The sequence below is a fragment of the Hypanus sabinus genome, chromosome 3 (assembly GCF_030144855.1).
Source record: "Hypanus sabinus isolate sHypSab1 chromosome 3, sHypSab1.hap1, whole genome shotgun sequence".
NCBI lineage: Eukaryota > Metazoa > Chordata > Chondrichthyes > Myliobatiformes > Dasyatidae > Hypanus > Hypanus sabinus.
The window spans coordinates 93539167-93562009 of NC_082708.1; the positions used below are offsets into that span (position 1 = coordinate 93539167).

The window sequence follows — 22843 nt, forward strand, 5'->3', positions numbered from 1 at the left end:
GGACCTCAAGCTGGAATGAATGCAGAGGAGATTTACGAGAATGGTGCCAGTAATTGAAGGACTCAGTTCTGGAGAGATGTCGGGCAGGTTGGGACTTCACACCTTGAAGTGCAGGAGATTGAGGCTGACATTATGCAGGAGTTCCAAACCATGAATGTACAGAAATTGGGAATGTGCGCAGTCCTTTTCCTACTTTTGTGGAATCAACAACCGAGGGCACCGGTTAAAGGTGAGAAAGGATTGATTGGATAGGGATCCCAGGGGAAAATTATTAATCCACTCTCTCTTTAAGTTCATTGTTTAACTAACACAATGACTGCACTCTCAGGTTGGAGGAGCAACACCTCATATTACATCCGGGTAGCTTACAACCTGATGGCGTAAACATCATTATCTTTAACCCTTACATACTGTTCATATTCTATACCTTCACAATATGGTCTGGGTCAATTTTGACCCGGCCCAAGAATCCCCTCATAAGAAGTGACTATACCAAATTTTGAACCACAGATTTATTTAGAACGTATAAATAGCCTATCTGACATTAATAAATGGGCGATTAATCCTTAATTAATGTTTCAGAGAGCATTCAGAGTGTATTTTTTAGGTTTTACACCACTCGTTTATGGAGAAAAAAAAACAACTACTATCATACAATATCATGTCCTATTTTACCTAAGACATACAAACATAACAGCCATAATAATCTAAATATATTTTATTGAAACTGAAAATGGCAAGAACATTCTGGAACTGTGGGGTTTATTATATAAGCATTTATAACCATTACAACCATCAAACACTGTCCACAGAGTTAGGATGCATGTATGCGGGCAGTGGGCAAAATATCTCTGTACTGTTTGTGGATCTCGTACTGGAGATGCAGTATCACTTCACCCTGCTACTTCGTTTTTGGCCCACGTTGTCATCATCTTGGTCCCCGACTTGCCTTTATTGGGAGATCCCTCCTCGTTAACCTCAGTTCTGGAGTTTAAGTTAAAGTGGTGGAGTTATTACTTATGGCTAGTACTTTGGAGGTGGGGGGCTTTGCTAGTTTCTGGCTGCCATTTTCTGGTGCTAGTTTAAATATCATGGTGTCCAGAAAGTCAATTTTCTCCCTACTTGTGGTGGCCTTAACCTTAATGGATGGATGATGAGTGTTTAGGATTTGAAAGAATTCCTCTAATTCTGCCTCTGAATGTGTCCGCACTCCCCAGATGTCATCCAGGTATCTATAGAAACACTTGGGTTTTTTGGGACACTTTGGATAAACTGTCACCTCCCACTTTGCCATGTACATATTGGCATAGGCTGGAGCAAACTTCTTTCTCCATCGCTGCGCACGACATGTAAATAGAATTCATCATTGAAATCAAGGTCATTTTTAGTCAGGCTGAGGTGAAGGAGTTCTAACAAGGCCTTATCTGGTCTCTCTAGCTGAGGGTTCTTCTTTAGGATGTCTCTCACCGCCTCTATACCCCTGTGTGTTTCTATATTGGTGTACAGGCTTTCAATGTCCATGGTGAAGAGTATGGCCTCAGGGGGCACTGACATGGAGTTGACAATCCGGACGAACTGATATGTGTCCTTGATGTAGCTGGAGCATTTCTGCGATAGTGGGTTTAGGGTTAGGGTTAGGGTTAGTATTCGGGCAGTGGGTGAATCAGCCCTCTTGTGCTTTTAGATCTAGTCACCTGAGATTCAGTGTCATGCAACCCTGCCACTTTGATCTGGCCGATGCCTTCATTAACCAGGTCCAACACTTGCCGTTCTTATATATATTGGCAACAGCACCACCAAGCACCTTTCCATGCAACCAGAAATAATGACATGAAATTATGAAGCAGCATTTTCTTTTAAGTTTTGAACCCAGGCCGCTCACCACCTTCATTCTTTGCATCTGAGATATCTGTACAGAAAAGTAGAAAAGATACCCAAACTTTAAACCATTGCTCACCCAACACAGCCATGAGCATTTCCCAAATATCACAAATCATTCAATAATAACGAGGGTTGAACCTTGCCCAAAGCCTTCTTACTGCAAAACCAAAACAGTCTGTTCAATCACCAGGTTTGGTCAAAACACCATTAAATGAACTTGAGATAAGTTGCAGGGTAATGGGAGAGAAAAAAAAAATCAGCTGGAGCCCCTTTCACCTTCTCTTAGCATACACATCAAACAAATAGACCCATGGTTTGCAATACTCCCATTGATTCAGATGTTGCTATGAAGACCCAATCTCTAGATCCAAAGTTTAGGTGACATGCGGGGAAATGTTCAAGCTTAATGGGTAGCCTCCACCCACATCCTATGGGCTAATGGATCTTAAAACTGTTTAACCATATAGAACAAATGCTCACCATCAGCTAGCATGTAGATGGCTGCAGTTATTGAAGAATGTTTATATCTCAGCCTGTTATATTGCTAGAAATCCTTTGCACACTGAGCAAAGAGAACAAAGATACAAAAAGGACCACTGATTCAAGACCCATTCAGCTTTTCATTATTGCCAACTGGTATGAATATTGTTGCCTTGGGCTTGAGTATAGTTCTAAATGTCTGAAATGCTGTGAATAAGGCATAACAATAGCCAATTTTTGTTTTATTGCACAACAAAAGTGAAAGGATTTACATTCTTATACCTCAGTCATCAAGTAACAGATTCTCTGGCTTGATGTCCCTGTGAGTAATTCCAATGCTATGAAGATATTCCTGGAAGTAGACAAAAACAAATATAAATTAAGTATTTTGAATTTACATCTTTTTCAAAATCTCCAAGCCCACAAAATATCAATTATACAAATGGAAGAGATTTGTGGCAGAATTATTAACACTAATAAGGTAGACACAATTGCTGGACAATTGGTTCAGAAAATATGTTGTGACATAATCTGGGTGCACACTGGACTTCCAATGCCTGTATGAAAGTTGAGTATTAAGGCTTGCCTAGAAGAATGATGAAACTTCTAAAGATGTTCATCGGGTGTGATGTACTTTGGGAGGTCACCCATCCATGAACAGCATTTTCCTGTAAAAGGGTGAGCTCCAAAATTGATCTCATTTGAAAACTGGGACAAAGCACTGTTAATTTCCTTATTTCACTGTTATAGTGCTAATTCAATTCTACCAGACAAAGCTCTTCGAGAGCAAACATGAGCAGGTAAATACCACAATTCATCTATGATCATGCTCCGTAATGCACAACTAAATAGGGAAAACTGCTGCTGCACATCATAAACACTCACTTAAAACAAAAGAATAAATGATTAGGGGCACTTTCCACTCCTGCTATCAGTTGCTGGAAAAACCTGAGCATCTACTTCAGGCATGCCCACATCAGGCTCTGTGGGAAGGCAGATCAAATTAATCAAAGGCTTAACTTGGTACCAGTTCGCAAATCATTAATATTGTCTGAAATTATTTCACATTACATCACTCTTAAATTTAATCCCAATTGCCAGCCCTCATTTCAATCAGATGCCGAAGTTAATGGATTCTCCAACATGCCCTATTTAGACCATAGACCAAAAAACATAGGACAACTGAAACAGCTTACATAGTGAACTTTAAAGCCTGTCCTAATTTGTTCCCATAACATCTGGAAATGTATTATGTACAACTTCAGATTTTCCACTTCTCCCATAATTTAGACTTTTGGGTGCTCTGTAGGGAGAATATCTGGGAGTGGATGCCAGCTTTTTCTAGCTCAGGACACAATGGCGTAATTACCAAAGAACTCACACAAGTATATCTGTAAAATCAACAGTATAACCAAAATTATTAAAATTAGCCAATCCATATACAAAATATCTTTAACCCTTTCCCCGCTCACCCCAAACTTCTCCATTTTAAACCCTAACTTTAAGCACAGATCCTACCTATAGAGCTCTCCTCCACCGCAATACTCCAAAAACAAGTATTGGATATGGGCCTCTCAATGATGCCCATAAAAGCGGACAATGTCTTCATAGTTCAACATCTTATTGATGCAGAATTCTTTCTGGATGTTATCAAGGCAGTCACGAGCTAGTGTGGTGTCCACTTTCTTCAGTGCCACTGCTTCCTTTGTTCGTCGATTAATTGCTAATTGTACCCTATGATCAAATACAAAACAGTTACATACATTGTAAAACTTCTGAATGCTCCATTGAGTTAAATGCATCAGAAACAGAGCATGAGCCAATTGGCTCTTCATCCCTGCTTTCCCATGCAATAAGATCATTACTGATCTGGTTTTGGCCTCTGCACCACTTTCCAACTCTCTCTCTGCACCTGTAGATTTCCATGTAGTTCATATGCCTGCAATATATTGTATATTCTGTGGTTCTACCACAACTCTTAAGTGGAGAATTCCAAAGGATCACAACCTGCAGAAGAAATTCCTCTTCATCTCCTGATCAATGGGAAACCAATTACTCAAACTATATCCCATTTTCTCGATATCCTCACTTGGAGAAACATCCTCTCAGCATCTTGTCTCACAAAACCCTCAGAATCTTGCTTCAGTAAGATCACCTCTCATTCTTCCCTACTTGCTCATCCCTCGTCCCCATATGTGAATCCCTTGATCCAAGTATGTCCTTCCTTAAAGAAGAGATCTAAACTGTACACAGAACACCAAGTGTTGTCTTACGAGCTCCCAATAAAGTTGCTACAAAACATGCTTACCTTTGTACTGCATAACCCTTACGATAAAGGCCAACATTCCATTAGCCTTTCTACTTGTTTGTTTAACCTACATACCAGTCTTGTGGGCTGGAGAGATTTAGTTTGCACTGCAACATTCTTTAATCACCTGTCTATTTAACAATCAAACTTTTCATTCCTCCTTCCAGAGCAGGCAGGCAACTTCATTCTTTGTTCTACATTATATTTCAAAGGCCACCTTCCTGCTCATTCACTTAACCTGTGCTCACCACTTTGCAGGCCCTTGTGTACTCGTCATCACCAGAATTATCTTTATACTTTCAACAAACTTGAGAACATACATCCAGTCTCCTCAGATTACAACCAATGCATCCACTATCTCTGATGCCACTTATTTGTAAAGGTACAACAAATTTGTCCTATACTTTTTCACTGATAAATACAAAAGTTTCCCTCTCCCTACAGACCTTTGCTTTGTTATTATTTTCATTATTTAGAATCTGTATCTTCTCATTACCAATTTTACATAGAGCCTCCGAAACCAAAATTACTTTTGGTTTTTTGCTTGTATTTCTGTAAAAACCCCATCAATATTTTTAATAATCTTCTCATATGTCCCACATTCTTTACAATTCTTGTGGCATACCTTGTAGTTTTAAACTTTCCCAGCCTTCTCGCCTACCATCAGTTGATTAATCCTGATTATAATGCTTGTTATTTCAAAGTTATATCATCCTAACTTCCTTGGGAACTCTCCACAGATGGTGCACCCTTCTCGTGGAATGTTTCTTTCTCTAGACTTTTGCTGCAAGTTAAGAAATACCTCATAGAGCTTACATTTCTAAACAGAAGCTGTCCAGTTTTTATTCGAATGTTTCTCCACTTTGTAATAAATGCAACTCTGCTGATGCCTCTTTAATTCATACGTTTTGGTTTTGCCCTAAAATTAACAAGTTTCGGCGGGAAGTATTCCATACCTTCTCACAACTTTTTAGGGTCCAATTTGACCCAAATCCCCTTACTGCCTTGTTTGGTATTATTGCAAATGAAGATACAACTTTAAATACTCCTAACCTACAGGTTTTAGTTTTTACCTCTCTTAGCAAGGAGAGCAATCTTGCTTAAATGGAAGGAGTCTACCCCTCCTACACATCTTCAATGGCTACGTGATATTATGTCTTACTTAAATTTAGAGAAGATCCGCTGCTCAGTCTTAAATTTGAAACAATCTTTTTATAATATCTGGGGACCTTTCTAAATTTCTTTTCCAATTTATAAAGTTTAACAGTGCACAGACTTATATGTATACTTTTATCTTCTTTTCTTAAGCAAATGGTTTTTTTTCCTAATTATCCATTATCATCCATCAGCTTTTTTCTTTGGTAGTTGGTAGGGGGTTGACTTTGTTTATATAAAAAATCTCTTTTATGATATATAACCTATCTTTAAATTTTTGATTACAGAGTGGTATACCTTTATGTGATATGCTATAACATTTTGATCAATTTTATTACAATATATGAATGTACATAATTTATGCTGAGATGTATCTATGTGTTGCACTCTGTAAATCTTGTTTTTTCTTCTAAATAAAAATATTGTAAAAAGAAAAGAAGTATCTCCTTAAATGAGTGCTATTGCTGATCTACCAAATTAGTTTTTAAGAATTATTTTTAATTCACTTCAGCTAAGTGCATTACTCACTTGCCATATGCTCCTTCACCCAAAGTCTGCACCAGATACCAATCTTCCACAAATGGAACTGCCATCACCTTGCACAATCAGAAATGATGTTGAAAAAGGAAACACATCATCACAAACTGAAGTCATCTTCAGATACACTTGAAGACTTGCAAGAAGGACAGCCAGAGACCTTTTCTCCCAGTGCAGAAACGGCTAATATGAGAGGGCATAATTTTAAGGTGACTGGAGAAAAGTACAGGGGGACATCAGGTGCAAGAATTTTCTTTAAGCACAGAGACTGGTGCCTGGAACACACTGCCAGGGTGGTGGTAGAGACAGATACATTGGAGACATTAAAGGAATTTTTAGATAGGCAATGGATTTTAGAAAAGTAGAGGGTGATCTAGGAGGGAGTGGTTAGGCCCAACATTGTGAGCTGAAGGACCTGTGCTGTGCTGTAGTGTTCTATAAGGCTGTTTTCAGTTATTGACTTTTCAGAATCCACACTTCATTACCAATGCCAGATTTCACTGCACATCCATTATTGCCCCAAGGAAAGTGACAGTGAATATATCCTGAACAACTGCACTTCTGGTTAAGGATCTCTGCACTCCTGATGGGGATGGCGTTCCAGGATTTAGACCAAGCCACCACAATGATGGAGTGGCAATATCTTTTCAATTAAAAACATTGCTGGGAATACTTGGCACTTCAGTCAGCATTCTGCAGAGAAACAGAGCAAATGTGTCAGGTTAATGGCTCTTCGTTAGAACTGATGATTAAGAATCATATCACTTCTGAATCATTAACTGCTTCTTTCTCTACAGGAAGAATTTGCATTACCACCAAGTCCTTTTCAGTATTATATGCTCCTTTTCCCCAGATTTCCACCTTTTTTTCTCCTTGGAGATGTAGCAAGCGATAAAAGCCATAGGCTGGAGAAAATTGTTAAATGCTGGATGGAGCTGCACAAATTTAGGAAAATATGGAATTGTAGCGGTGTGCTACAAACAGCGCTAAAATTACGACACGGAGTCGGTAACTGCAGTCGAAGGAAAAAACTTTATTCGAAAACTTCAGCCTCACTTTTAAGCCTCTGTCAACCGGCCCCCCATGGCGAAGAGGCTCCAAAGCTCTGTGCTCGCAAACCCCCGTAGGCTATCTAATTGTGAGTCGGTTCGCATACGCTAGGAAATGAGCCGCCACAGAATATTCTAATTATTTCCAGTATTTGGCTTGTGGCATATGGCAGAAAGGCCTTGGGATGTCAGGAAAGAAGTTAGTAGTCACTGCAGTGTACCCACATTCTCCCCGGATTATTGCTGATTTCTTAATGGAACCAGCTCTGGTCAACAAGCTTTCATTGCCAATGAAGTCCAGCCAGAAGGTTAGATTATTTTCTGTGGAAATAATCCATTGACTGCAATGCCATTATTTGCCACATGCCAGCTCATTCTTAAGTATTGTCCGAGTTGCAACCCTACCCCCTCCTTTTCGTCCAACTCTACCCCATCCCTCTACCCCCACCAACTCAACCACCCATCGTCCCTCATCAAATTGCAAGGCAATGTTTTATGAGGATGGAAACTCTTTTGTGGATCCAGCAAGAAAACAATATTCTGGCGGACAGTGAAATAATTGAGCAGGCCTCTCTTGAAGCAGCTGTCTCCACCCTGAAGGCTGAGCTGTTTGCTCTTTCTCGTTCCTGTAACCGAGCAACAGACTAAAGTGCGAACGTTTACACAGACCCCGTTATGCATTTGGAATAGTACACGACTACGGGGACATGGGGATTTCCTGACTTCCTCTGGCCACCCCATTATTAACTCCACCTTTGTAAACAACTTACTCACCGCTTGACAGCTACCTCAAGTTTTAGCTATGCGGGGGTGGTCCACAACCGCATGTCCGACCAGGTCACTAAAGGCAATGTTCTAGCAGATTAGACAGCGAAAAGTGCGGCACAATCCTGGTAGTAAAAGTCCCCTTGCGTTCTCATCAAGCAACCTTCCATGACTTAAGCAGAACGGGTTTGTCAGACTTGCAGGAGGTACGTACCTTTCAGGGGGACACCTCTGAGGAGGAGCGTAAACTGTGGTCCCCGATGGGGTGCCAGAAAGTCTCTAACCTAGGTTTTTGGATCACCCCAGTGGGACAGGTTTGTGTTCCAAGACAGTTTTTACCAATATTGGTTGATTATATACATAATTGTACACACCTGGGAAAAGAGGGAATGGTTAGTAACCTGTACCCTGCCCACCGGGTATACCAGTATACCGGGTACCCAGGTGGACCTTTTTCATGTCTACAAGTTGATTTTATTGAATTGCCTAGAGTACATTGCTTAGTTATATTGGATGTGTTTAGTAGATGGATTGAAGTTATTCCAAGTACCAATAATACTGTTATGACTGTTATGAAGTATTATAACTCCCAGGTTATAATACCTCAGAGGTATAATAGCTAGAGATGCTGAGCTCTGACAATGGCCCACACTTTGTGGCAAAAGTAAACAAAGGGGTATGTAACTAACTAGCTATAGGCATCCATTAGTCTCGAGAGACCATGGATTTGCGCCTTGGAAGGTTTCCATGCCTGGGCAGAGTTATATGGGAGACCGGCAGTTGCCACGCCACCAATGTTGTCCAAGGGAAGGGCACCGGGGTCGTCGCAGAACAATGTATTGTTAAGTAACTTGCTCAAGGACCCAACATGCTGCCTCAGCTGAGGCTCGAACCAGTGACCTTCAGATCACTAGACCGATGCCTTATTCACTAGGCCACGCACCAACACAACAAACTAGCTATCAAGCAACAATTCCACTGTGTACACCACCCACAGGCTGCTGGAAAGAGCCAATGGCACTCTGAAGAGTAAGTAGGCCAAAGTGCAAAGACTGGACTCACTTGGTTGAAGGTCCTACCATTAGCCCTATTCCACATGAGGGTTACCCCACAGGGGAAAGCAGGGGTGTCACCAGCTGAAATCATTTATGGTCGGCCCATGAGGACACCCTGGGGACCAAGACCTTGTGTACCATTGCTCCCAGAAAGTCTACCTGCAAAATTGGATATGCATGCCCTAGTGGAAGAGATCGGGAAATAATATGCCAACTAACCAAAATTTTCCAAGCATCACGTTCACAGGTACGACAGGCTTACAAGGAAGAGAACTAACCCACAGAGAGGAGTGACTATCCCACCATAGAACCTGGGGATATTGTCCTGATCAAGTACTGGGATTGAGGGAAACTCGGACCTCAGTGGAAAGGACCACATCAGGTGTTACTGACCACTCCCACGGCTGTGAAACTGAAGGGACAATCTCGGTGTATACATTGAACAGACACTAAACGTGTTACTGAAGGAACTGAGTAGAAGGACTCTCGGACTAAAGGGAAATGTGTTGGTTGATAGTTGTGTTCGGGTTTATTTCTTTGAGAGGGCTCACCCCAGCATCCCATGTTAACACCTTCCTGTCTCTCTGTCATACCTATGCCAAACAGGTAGCACTAGGGGCATGCTGGGTTTGTGCCAAAATTCTGTAGCATGGTAAAACTATGATTCCAATGTCAGTAATCCCGCTCAACCAGAGTGAGGAACTCTCAGCCTGGGTTGGGCTGGCTCAAATAACACCCAGGGAAATGAGGTGAGGAACTGTGGTCCAGTCAGAGATGACTGTGGTTGTCAGTGTTTTGAGGGATGGTATCTCAGGCCCCCAATAAACGGAACATCCAAAGCTGGAAAACATATATCCTGGCCATACTTGCAAGTGCCCAGCAGCAGAGACGAATAACTGAGTGAGCTATTTTGGATGATCACTTTTCTCTCCTATGGAGTAGCCAGGAAGTCACAAGATAATTAATTTGGCTACAGAACTTGCGGATCTGGCCACAACACTGCAGGGGCCCTGACAGAAACATAGGCCCAACTAACAGAAATAACCACTGAAATTATTGCAATCCGGCAAACAGTCCTACAGAATCAACCTACAGAATCGCACGGCTTTAGATTTTATCCTAGCTGAGAAAGGGGGAACCTGTGCTATTATTAACATAGAATGCTGCACCTATATCCACAATGAGTCGAGTAACATTACATCCCTCTCCGAGCACACAGCCAAAGAGATTCACGGCATCAAGAAAGTAGGGCAGGATTTACGTGGGTTCACAGAAGGGTCAAAATGGTGGTCTTTGAAGGCCTGTTCAGTAACATGTGGGGCATGATGTTGCATTATGCCCTAATAGTTGTACATATCATTGTTATAAATACTGTTGTACGCTGTTTTTGCCCACTGATAATTCAATGCTGTACTTGGTTGATTTCTCTGTAAAAAAAAAATACTGCTTTTTTGATCGTGTAATAATCAAAAAGAGGGAATAATAAAGTTTATAAAAGGGTTAACACTTTGTTAAACAATAGCAGCCTGTTTTTTCTGAAAGAAAGTGCTGATGATCAACAGATGTGCTAAGCCATGCTGAACCAAATTTCTTCCTGAGGGTAGCTGGCTACGGTTTCAGGATGCTGATCTCTTTGTGCACTCAGGCGTAGAGATAGGACAGCTTCAGTCTGTTCTGTGTGTGTAAGCCATTATGACTATTTTGTGATTTGTCTTTAGGGGCTGTCATGTAGTAAATGACTTTGGCTCCAGTCTGTCTTGTGTAGGGGGTAGCTGGACGGATATATCTGTGGTGTAACAGGAATTGTTAGTCTGTTAGTAGATTGGGCAGGAACAGTCATAAACTGTTCCTTTTTGAGCGACTAACTGAGTAAGCTTGGAATAAGAGTTTGTTCCTATATGGTCTCTGTGTGACTTTATCTGGATTCGACTTCCACACAGTGGGAGTGGTTTTAAAGGTCTGGGCTGCTGGAAGCACAGTACCAGACCTGGAGTGGTTGCAACTGGGTCTGACAGAGGCATAACTGATTCTTCTAGGCATATTCAGTCTCACTCCAACTATTTCCTACCTTCCTTTGTACAGGTATGTAATGTCTAAAGGACCAGTGTTTTTAGGTAAATGAGACTCACCAAACTTTCTCCTGACTGAATCACTGGATTCTCCAAGTCAGATGGGTTCTCTCCAGTTGAAGCTCTCAATCCTCGGACTGATTCACCTGTTGCTGTTCCGTCGTCTTCAGTCGTGGTTTGCTTCCAGTTGGGGATTTTCTTCCAATAAATCTCTTACCGCAAATCTAACTTTAACGTGAAAGATAATGAAGCACATTAAAGAGGAGAACCAACCATTTCTGCTTAATGTTACTAAAAACAAAACTCACTGAAATTTAAAACGTTGAAGGCAAATATAATGATCTGAGTGAACAATCTTTTATTGTCCCTCACACGTCACAAAACGATACGGGATAAGAAGGTGCCATCATTTAGTCATGGTAAGACATAAGACACAAGAACAGAATTAGGTGATTCAATCATCTGGTCATGCTTGACTAATCTTCTGGAGTTTTTTGAGGATGTAACTATGAAAATGGACAAGGGAGAGCCAGTGGATGTAGTGTACCTGGACTTCCAGAAAGCTTTTGATAAAGTCCCACATAGGAGATTAGTGGGAAAAATTAAGGCACATGGTATTAGGGGCATGGATTGAAGTTACTGACATGGATTGAAAATTGGCTGGCTGACAGGAAACAAAGAGTAGTGATTAACGGGTCCCTTTCGGAATGGCAAGCTGTAACCAGTGGGGTACTGCAAGGTTCGGTGCTAGGACTGCAGCTGTTTACAATATACATTAATAATTTAGATGAAGGGATTAAAAGTAACATTAGCAAATTTGCTGATGACACAAAGCTGAGTGGCAGTGTGAAATGTCAGGAGGATGTTATGAGAATGCAGGTTGACATGGACAGGTTGGGTGAGTGGGCAAATGTATGGCAGATGCAGTTTAATGTGGATAAATGTGAGGTTATCCACTTTGGTTGCAAGAACAGGAAAGCAGATTACTATCTAAGTGGAGTCAAGTTAGGAAAAGGGGAAGTACAACAAGATCTAGGTGTTCTTGTACATCAGTCAATTAAAGCAAGCATGCAGGTACAGCAGGCAGTGAAGAAAGCTAATGGCATGCTGGCTTTTATAACAAGAGGAATTGAGTATAGGAGTAAAGAGGTCCTTCTGCAACTGTACAGGGCCCTGGTGAGACTCCACCTGGAGTATTGTGTGCAGTTTTGGTCTCCAAATTTGAGGAAGGACATTCTTGCTATTGAGGGAGTGCAGTGTAGGTTCACAAGGTTAATTCCCGGAATGGCAGGACTGTCATATGTTGAAAGATTGGAGTGACTGAGCTTGTATACACTGGAATTTAGAAGGATGAGAGGGGATCTGATTGAAACATATAAGATTATTAAGGGATTGGACATGCTGGAGGCAGGAAGCATGTTCCCGCTGATGGGTGAGTCCAGAACTAGAGGCCACAGTTTAAGAATAAGGGGTAGGCCATTTAGAACAGAGATGCGAAAAAACTTTTTCACCCAGAGAGTGGTGGATATGTGGAATGTTCTGCCCCAGAAGGCAGTGGAGGCCAAGTCTCTGGATGCATTCAAGAGATAGAAAGAGCTCTTATAGATAGCGGGTCAAGGGATATGGGGAGAGGGCAGGAATGGGGTACTGATTGTGTATGATCAGCCATGATCACAGTGAATGGCAGTGATGACTAGAAGGGCTGAAGGGCCTATTCCTGCACCTACTGTCTGTTGTCTATTGTCTGCCCCACCACTCAACCATGGCTGATTTTCATTCCAACACCATATTCCTGCCTTCCTCCTGTAACCCTGAAGCTACTTAGCAATCATGAATACATTGATCTCTGTCGTAAATGTACCCAAATGGCAGCCTCAACAAATTCCAGCAATTCCTGTGCGGCAACAAATTCCAGAGATCAGACATCTTTTCACCAAAAAAAATTTCTCATCTCAGTTTTAAAGGGAAATTCTGAGACTGTTCTGTCAGATCACCGACTCTCCATCTAATGAAAACATCCTCTCCATGTGCACTGTATCCAGGCTTTTCAGCATTCGGTATGTTTACTTAACCATCCATCTCCCTACCATCCCTCTGAAATCCATTGAGCACAGATCCAGAGCCATCAAATGCTCCTTATACATAAAGCTGAGATTCCCAAGATTATTCTTGTCAACCTTGTTTGCAACAACTGTACTGAACACATTTCCAGGAATAACAGACAATTTGGTACCAGCGTAATTTACAGGGAAAAGTTGTGGTTTATTTACTGTTCTACTATCACAGAATGAGCCACTTCCATATTCCTAGGTTAAAACAGGTCCATTTCGAGAAATATAAACCATTCCAGGGTGAATGTAATAAAAAGAAACTGGAATTACCAGAAATGCTCAGCAGGAAAGAAACAGCTGTGGGGAGAGGAACAAACTTTATAATTCAGGTTAATAATGGTTCATCAGAATGACTTCAAACATTTTCAGTTTTTAGTGCAGATCTCCAGCAACTTGAGATTCTGCCTAATTTCCACCGAGTGACAGACAGGTGGCAGTGAGGGGGTGGATGGGGGATTTCCAAGTACAGTTTGAACGCCAAACTCACGGGTCTATTTTTACTGTTGCAAACATGGAACAGCCCATTTATTCATAGTCTCTCCCTGTGAGGATTGAATAAGAACTCATCCTCTCCTCAGATTAGCATCATTGCTTCCAAAGGAACTCCAGAAACAAACATTTGATCCCAGAACAGAAATACTCTCTCAACACCTCATAAGCCCAAGCAGCTCGATCCCTGGGTCCATTTTACCTGGAACAAAAACTGTAATATCCCAGGACCCAACCTCACAGATTCACACAGCTGAATCTGCCACTCATCCACCCTGAGAGTCTCACATATCATCCCCGCATCTCACACTGGGTAGTGCAATCCATGACTTCCCCACAACCAATATCCAGCTATTCAAAATTTCTTCTTCATTGCAGTAGGACAAACATTCAGTGCCATCTGTAGAAGCACTAACCAAAGTCAAAGCCAAAACACCGACAGTTCCATATGACTGGAATGTAGGTTACAGGATCATAGCCCAAGCACTAACTCTCCCAGTACACTTTGCTGCTAGTAAAATGCTGCAGTGTGTCAGCCAGTTACAGTTCAAAAACTGTACATCAAAGCACAACAGAACTGGTACCTGACGACCTTCTGGCATTCCAGCTAACAAAAACCGATTCTGGAAATAACTCAGCAAGGCCAAACACTTCACAATAAAAACATGGGTTAGAAGGCAAATTGCTGATAGATAACATTGAGGCAGTGGGATACAGGATGGGCCGAGGTTGACCCAGATGGTTCATATATATCATTGAAGCGGGGTGAGGAGACTGGACAGAGGTTGAACAAGATGGGCAGGAATGAGTTGATAGAACCAGGTAGGAATTCATCAAGGACAATCACTGATGAACCTCCAGCAATACATAGATACTGAATTAATAGTACATACTACAGTATAGAAGATTCTAAAATGACAAAGTTCGAATAAACAATAAGTACTTTGCCATATATACTTTGACCCTCAACAAATTTTTGTCAAATACCATAGAAAGTTTCCCATCCGGACACTTCACGCTTTTGGATGGTAACTGCTCTGCCCGTGACTGTGAGGAACTGCAGAGACCTTTGGATACAGATCAGCCCATCACAGAAACCATTGCCACTCTAGACTTCTCAGTCCCTCGGTAAAGCAGGCAGTGAAATCAAAGATCCCCAGAACCTGGTATGTTCTCCTTTCTCACCCACCCCAATCGGGGAGAAGACACAACAGCCATAAAGCTCAAGGACAAATGCGTGGAGCCTCAGGTAGCGAGGCGAGTTGGAGGAAGTTCCACTTGTTGGTGTGTTCTCTTTCCTGCACCCCCAGCAAATCTGCATCTTCACACAAACTCCTAACTTGGGATGACTGTCTTTACCTGTGACACAGGAAATCACACTGTCACTCTCCTGATACCATGTCTGACCTGCTCACCTCTGGGTAACCTCCCTCAACATGCCTCTTCCTCAGTCACCATCTGTGAGATTATATAAAAAGCAATTAAAATGATCTATCAGGCAGCTCCTGTACCCCTTCACCCCGGACCATGCTTTGCTGGTTAAAACTCTTCTCTTCAGCCCCTTCCCTATTCCCTTCTCCTTTGCAAACTCCAGACATTCCACCAGATCCGAATCCACTGTTAAGGACATTTATATCTCACAAGCAGATGTACAAACACGTGTCCTTCTCTGATACAGAGGTCACTGACACCCGACTGCCATCCCAATATGCACTAACAGCCCATGATGATGACAGCTCTTCCCAGACTCTGGGGCTTTGTAACAAACACAATATTAACAGCAAACTTAATCAGTAATTCATATGAAGAGAGAATTGTTGCTCACTGAAAGGACATCCCACTTTCTCACAACAGACTTGAACTCCCTTCATCCCTTTCAGGGCTGGGGTCTCACACCCTTCCCTCCACAGTTCACCCATAACCTGTACCCCTACACACAGGCAGATCCCCTTCACCCCAAACCCCCTCCCAGCTTGGGAACCACAACTATTTGATCCCACAGCCCAGGCTCGGGCGCAGAGCCTCCAGCTGTCTGGCACAGCTCGGTCCCGGCCCCTTCCCACTGCAATAGGTCCCCAATTTACATACTCCCGGGATCGACCCTTTCCTCACCACTGCCCAAAGAGGAGAACTGCCGGTGACAGCTGCGGTCAGCAATGCGCCTGCATTTAGCAGGAGGTTCACGGTAGCACCACCCATGTCCAGAGGTCCCTACAGAGGTACCAGTGTCCAGAAGCCAGAGGAACAATGGAGAGGTAAATCACAAACATGTGAAAGTGTGCAGATGCTGGAAATTCAGAGCAACACAAACAAAATGCTGGCAGAACTTAGCAAGCTGGGCAGCATCTACTGGAAAGAGTCAACAGTTGACAATTCCAGTTGAACCCTCCTTCAGGACTGAGAAGGATGGGGGAAATATCTGATAATACGGAGCAGGCGGGGAAGGGGTACTTGTGGTTCACACTGTCAGGGTGTTGAGTTTATCAGGAGACAAAGACTGCAGGGACGAGAGGTTTTCTGTTGACTAATACACTGTGTGTAGACCCCGCTGACAATTCTGGTGTTGTGACCCAAATCGAGACAAACACCACACTGCTCACTCCACCAACAAATCAGACACATAACAGGGGACTTTACATCTCACAACACTGGATTCAGCGATGAAACCCATGATTAATGTTGTTGTCCCACTGAAATTATAAGAAACACCCACCTAGGTGCTTCCCCACCGGAGACGTCACACATGGGTTCCTTACAGCGGGATCTGCCCTCGCGTGCGCGGTGTCTTACGACACCCACGCGCAGCTCTGCTTGAATTTTATCAGATTAACGGCTAGGTTATTAATCGCATGACCACCCCTCCCACAGCGCTGACAACTGACGAACAGCTGCGTTATTCCCATCGGTGCACAGGAATGTCAATCACTGGTTACACCCAATAGCAGAGACGGGCCTGTGGAGAGGGCATTACCCCTGCTGAAATCATCCCTCACTCCAGCACCTCTCTCAGATCCCGAAGTAAATGTTCACTTTTTAATTTATTTCCATTTCCCTCTGAAGGAAGTTGGAGGTGTTTGTGAAGCATCTCCTGCGGCTGGAGTCTGATGTATTGCTGAGAGGTTGGAGGAGATCACTTGGCGAGTAGGCTTGATGCCAGCTCCCCAGGGACGGAGGGAACGAAACCAGCAGGAGTAAGAAGGAAAGATGGTGTGAACAAAAGGACAGGATGTTTGTCCCAGTGGGAGATGAGGATCAGAAGGGTCTCATCTGTGGAAATGTCTGAGTCCATGGTGGTGGTAAGCAGAGGGATTCACCACATTGTGGGGCTAACACCAGCAGACTGTTGACCTGCAAGCGAGGCCAATGGTCTGGGCAAGGTGAGAATTATTTGGGATTTGTTGAGTTTGTACCTGGAATATGGTGTAAAATCCCACTCCCCATACTAACATGGGTTATATAGACCAAAGAACAAACTGCCGGAGGAACTCAATGGGTCGGGCAACATCTGTGGAGGGAAATGGATCATCAGCATTTCGGGCCCAGACTATCCCTCTAGACGTGAAATAGTCAGAGAAAAGAGGTGAGGGGTGGTGATGGGGCAAGAGCTGGGGAGTGAGAGGTGGATCCAGGTGAGGGGGGAGTTGGGAAGGTGGAAATAGTGACGGGGTGGGAAGTGAGTGGTTGGAGCAACACAGGGCTGCAGAAGATGGAAATTAATTCCACAGAGGATTAACAAAGAGGTTAGAGAGTTTTTTGTTATAGAGAGTGCAATGAAAATTCACCAGACTGATCCCTGGAGTGATGGGGTCATCTATGAAGAAAGATTAAACACGATAACCCTTTTATTTAGAGAATTGAAGACTGAGAGGTGAGCACACTGAAATGCATAACATCATTACCGGTTGAACCAGAGAACCCAGTCTCTGAAAAAGGGGGTGAACTGTCCAGGACTGAGAAGAGGGGAAATGTTTCCATTCTGAGGGTGGTGTATGTCTGTAAATTCCCACCACAGAGGGTGGTGAAGACTCAGTGATCATCCTCACATAAAGCAGGATGATGTGGAGATGTGTGGAGACCGAAGGGATTGAGGAAATAAGGATTGGTCAGAAACATGCGGCTGAGATGGGAGAGCAGCCATCATCATGTTGATGGTTAGAGGGGTCAAGTGGCCACAGACAGAAAAGAGCAGAAAGATCGAATAGACCTGTGAGGTAATCTCAATACACAGAGCTAGTGAGTACCGGGAATGAACTGTTCAGTGTTTGCATCATTGGTTATCTATCTTAGGTTCAGTATTCTCACTGCGTTTCAAAATTCCCACTCACTGTCATTTGTCTGTGAGCAGATGAAAATTTAAGTAACACTCAAGATGCTGGAGACCTGAAATCAAATCAGAAATTGTTTGAAGCTATTCCAACACAGGGTGTTGGGGCTGAAACACTAACTTTGTTCCTCTTCACAAATATTCTTTATCTGTTGATTGTTTCTTGTATTTGCTGTTTTTTAGAACATTTCGTTGGAATGATTTAAATCTCCTGGGATATGGACATGTGTAGGATGCACAATGTAATTCATTCTTACAGCAAAGAAACAGGGCTTTCAGCCCATCTAGTCTGTGCCATTTTGTGTCTGGACCCATCCACGTGCACCCAGACTATCGATATCAATACCTCCCTCATCCATGTACCCATGCAAACTTCTTTTCAATGCTACAATTGAACCTGCATCCGCATTCGCATCACCTTCTGAGTGCAGTAAAAATCACAATGAACAGGGTTGTCGGAACAGATTGGTTCAGAACACTCCTGGGTACCGGCTTCCAGAGAGAATACGCTCACTCTACCACTACTCTCTGCCTTCCATGGTCAAGTCATTTCAGTATCCACAAAGCCAAGTTCCCCTCGATCTATGTTTCCTGCCACCCCGAGCTGGCCTAATTTGGAGAACGTTATCAAAGTTCTTACTCAACTCCAGTTGGCGCTTTTGTATGAATTTCAATAAATACTCCCGAATACCTTAAGTGCAGTGAACAGTGAAAAGATAAGCGGAGAATATTTGAAAAACTGAAAAAATCCAAAAACATTAAGTTCCATTGGTGTGTCTGTGCACGTGCGTGTGCGTGTGCGTGTGTGTGTGCGTATTTTTGTGAGGGACAAATGAACAGAAAAATAGATGAAAGATAGAAAAATAGATCGATAGGCAGAAGCACAGATAGACAGAGATATTTCCCCATCACAGGAACATTTATTGCTGTAAGATGAGAGAATTAAAGAGATCGGCGTGGACAGAAACACTGGCATGGACATCGTAGACCTCACTACAGATATCGATGCTGTGAAACTCCATGGACAAGGTGGAGCAAACTGCCCACTTACATGAGCTGAATATGTTGATTGTGGAGTGTCATTGTGTGGTAGGGAAGGACAAGTGGAATTCTATTGCTATTGCAGCAGCAGGAAGGTTAGTTGAGCACGGATGGGCTGTATCCATTTTAAAAAGGATGCTACAAACAAACATATCACTACCTCGCATCCCCATCACTCTGCAGGGATCACTCCCTCCGTGACTCCCGTTTCCATCTGTCCCTCACCACTGATCTCCCTCCCAGCACTTTCCCTGCAAGCGGCCAAAGTACTACACCTGTCCATTCAGCTCCTCCCTCACCACTAGTCAGGGCCCCAGTCATATTTCCAAGGTGAGGCACCACTGTAGCTGTGAAACTACTGTGGTTGTCTGTTGTGTTTCCTGCTGCCAATGCGGGCTTCTGTACATTGGGGAGACCCGTGATGAATTGGGTTTGGTTTCATGGAGTGCCACCACTCCATCCACAAGTGGAGCTTTCCGGCGTCCAAACATTTGAATTCTGATTCCCATTCCCTTTCTGACATTTTTGGTCCATTTATTCCTCTTCTGCCATGGTGAAGCTACACTCAAGATGGAGGAGCTACAGTTTATTTTCCGTCTAGGTAACCTCCAACTTGATGTCATGAATGTCAGTAAAAAACATCCATCCCCCTCCCTTTTCCTTCCATTCACCACTCTGGCCCCATGCCTATTCTCACCCGCCTATCACCTCACACAGCATCTCAACCTGCTTCCGTTTTCCCTGTGCTCCACTGTCCCCTCTAGTCAGATTACTTCCTCTCCAGCCCCTTACCTTTCATACACACCTGGCTTCATCTGTCACTTTTCCCCTCCACACGACATCTTATTCTGGTGTCTTCCCCCTAACTTTCCAGAACTGAAGAAAGGTCTCGGCCCAATACATCGACTGTTGATTCATTTCATAAATGCTGCCTGACCTGCTGAGTTCCTCCAGCATTTTGTGTGTGTTGCTTTGGATTTCCACCATGTGCAGAAATCCACGTGTTTAAGATATTGAAAGGTACATACTTTTTGAAAATTTGAAATGGAGATGCACAGACGTGTGAATCCATAAGATGATAAGACCATCAGATGGAGGAGCAGAAGTAGGCCACTCGTCCCATTGAGTCTGCTCCACCATTCAATTGTGGGCTGATCCAATTCTCTCAGTTATCCCCATTCCTCTGCTTTCACCCCATACTCTTTGATGCCTGGCTAATCAAGAACCTATCTATCTCTGCCTTAAATGCATCCAATCACTTGGCTTCCACAGTTGCTCATCACAACATAATCCACAGATTTACCACCCTCTGACTGAAGTAATTTCTCCGCATTGCAGTTCTAAATAGATGTCCTTCAATTCTGATGTCGTGCCCTCTTGTCCTAAAATCTCTAAGCATGGGAAATTAACTTTGCCATATCTAATCTGTTCAGGACTTTTAGACAATAGACAATAGACAATAGGTGCAGAAGTAGACCACTCGGCCCCTCGAGTTTTTTTGAAATGTTTGACATATTTGAAATGTTTCTATGAGATCCCCCTCATTCTCCCGAACTCCAGGTAATACAGCCCAAGAGCTGTGAGACATTCTTCATACGATAAACCTTTCATTCGTGGAATCATTCTGGTGAATCTTCTCTGAACCCTCTCCAATGTCAGTATATCATTTCTAAAATAAGGATCCCAAAACTGCATACAATAGTCTGTGTGATCTCACTAGTGCCTTCTAGAGCCTCACCATCGCATCCATGCTCTTATGTTCTATACGTCTAGAAATGAATGTCAACATTGCATTAGCCTTCTTCGCCACTGACTCAATCTTTAGGGTATCCTGCACAATGACTCTCAAGTCCATTTGCATCTCTGCATTTTCAATTCTCTGCCCATCAAAATAATAGTCTTCCTGTTTATATCTTCCACCAAAGTGCATGACCATACACTTTCCAATTTTGTATTTCATTTGCCACTTCTTTGCCCATTCCCCTAAACTATCTAAGTCTCTATGCAGGCTCTCCGTTTCCTCAACACTACCTGCTCCTCCACTTATCTTTGTATCATTGGCAAATTTAGCCATAAATCCATTAATAGCATAGTCCAAATCATTTGCATACATTGTAAAAAGCAGCGGTCACAACACCGACCCCTGTGAAACTCCACTGGTAACCGGCAGTGGAAATAGGATTATTTCCACTCTCTGTTTTCTGCCGACTAGCAATGCTCCACCCACACTAATAACTTCCCTGTAATTCCATGGCCTCTTATCCTGTTAAGCAGCCTCATGTGTGGCACCTTGTCAAAGGATTTCTGAAAATCCAAGTGCACTACACCTACTGCATCTCCTTTGTCTACCCGGCTTGTAATTTCCTCAAAAAATTGCAGTCGGTTTCTCAGGCAGGGTTTTCCTTTCAGGAATCCATGCTGGCTTTGGCATATCTTGTCATGTGTCTCAGGTACTCCGTAATCTCATCCCTAACAATCGATTCTAATAACTTCCCAACCACTAATGCCAGGCTAACAGGACTATAGCTTCCTTTCTTCTGCCTCCCACCCTTCTTAAATTGTGGATAACATTTCCAATTTACCAGTCATCCAGTACAATGCCAAATTCTGTCGATTCTTGAAAGATCATCATTAATGCCTCTGCAATCTCTCCAGTTACTTCCTTCAGAACCCAAGGGTGCATTCCATCAGGTCCAGGAGATTTATCCACACTCAGACCATTAAGCTTCCTGAACACCTTCTTAGTTGTAATTTTCACTGCACAAACTTCTCTTTCCTGACATTCTTGAATGTCTGATATACTGCAGATGTCTTCCACTGTGAAGATTCACTTCCACTGCCACCTCTTCATCTCTCTCCAGCATTAATTTGTATTGGTCCTATGTCTATACTTGACTCTCATTTACACTTTATATACTTAAAACACTTTTAGTATCTTCTTTGGTATTAGTCGCCCGCTTCCTCTCATAATTCATCTTTTCCTTCCGAATGACCTTCCTAGATTTCTTCTGCAAGTTGTTAAAAGCTCTCCAATCCTCTATCTCCCCACTAGCTATGGTTTCCTTGTACACACTCTCTTTTGCTTTTACTTTGGCTCTGACTTTACTTGTCAGCCACAGTAGTGTCCTTCTTCCCTGTCTTGCACTTCATTTTTCACAGAAGCTCCAGCCATTGCCAGTCAACTTCAGCCAGTTCCCCTCTCGTGCATTTTAATTTCCTTTACTCCACTGAAATACCAACACATTGGATTTTAATTTTCCCTCTCCAATTTCAGTGTGAACTCGATCATATTCTGATCACTGTTTCCTATGGGTTGCTTAACCTTAAGCACCCTTATCACCTCATGATCATCGCACAACACCCAAATCAGCAAAGCTGATCTCCTCATGGGCTCAATAACAAGCTGTTCTAAAACGCCATCCTTTAGACATTCTACAAATTCTCTCTCTTGAGGTCCAGTACTGACCTGGCTTTCCCAATGCACTTTCTTGTTAAAATCCCCAACGATTATCATGACATTGCCTTTCTGACGTGCCTTTTCTATCTCTTGCTAAATTTGCAATTCACATCCCGGCTGCT

The 22843-nt window shown here is 42.9% G+C and overlaps 1 long non-coding RNA gene across 1 annotated transcript; it reads right to left on the minus strand.

Moving 5' to 3' along the window:
* Positions 1 to 736: 736 nt before the first annotated feature.
* LOC132391510 (uncharacterized) lies at positions 737 to 7747 on the minus strand. The gene is made up of 4 exons (XR_009511255.1): positions 6353 to 7747; positions 3880 to 4095; positions 2644 to 2713; positions 737 to 1909 (listed from the first exon to the last, which is right to left on the minus strand). It is a non-coding gene; the product is annotated as an uncharacterized LOC132391510 (long non-coding RNA).
* Positions 7748 to 22843: the final 15096 nt, after the last annotated feature.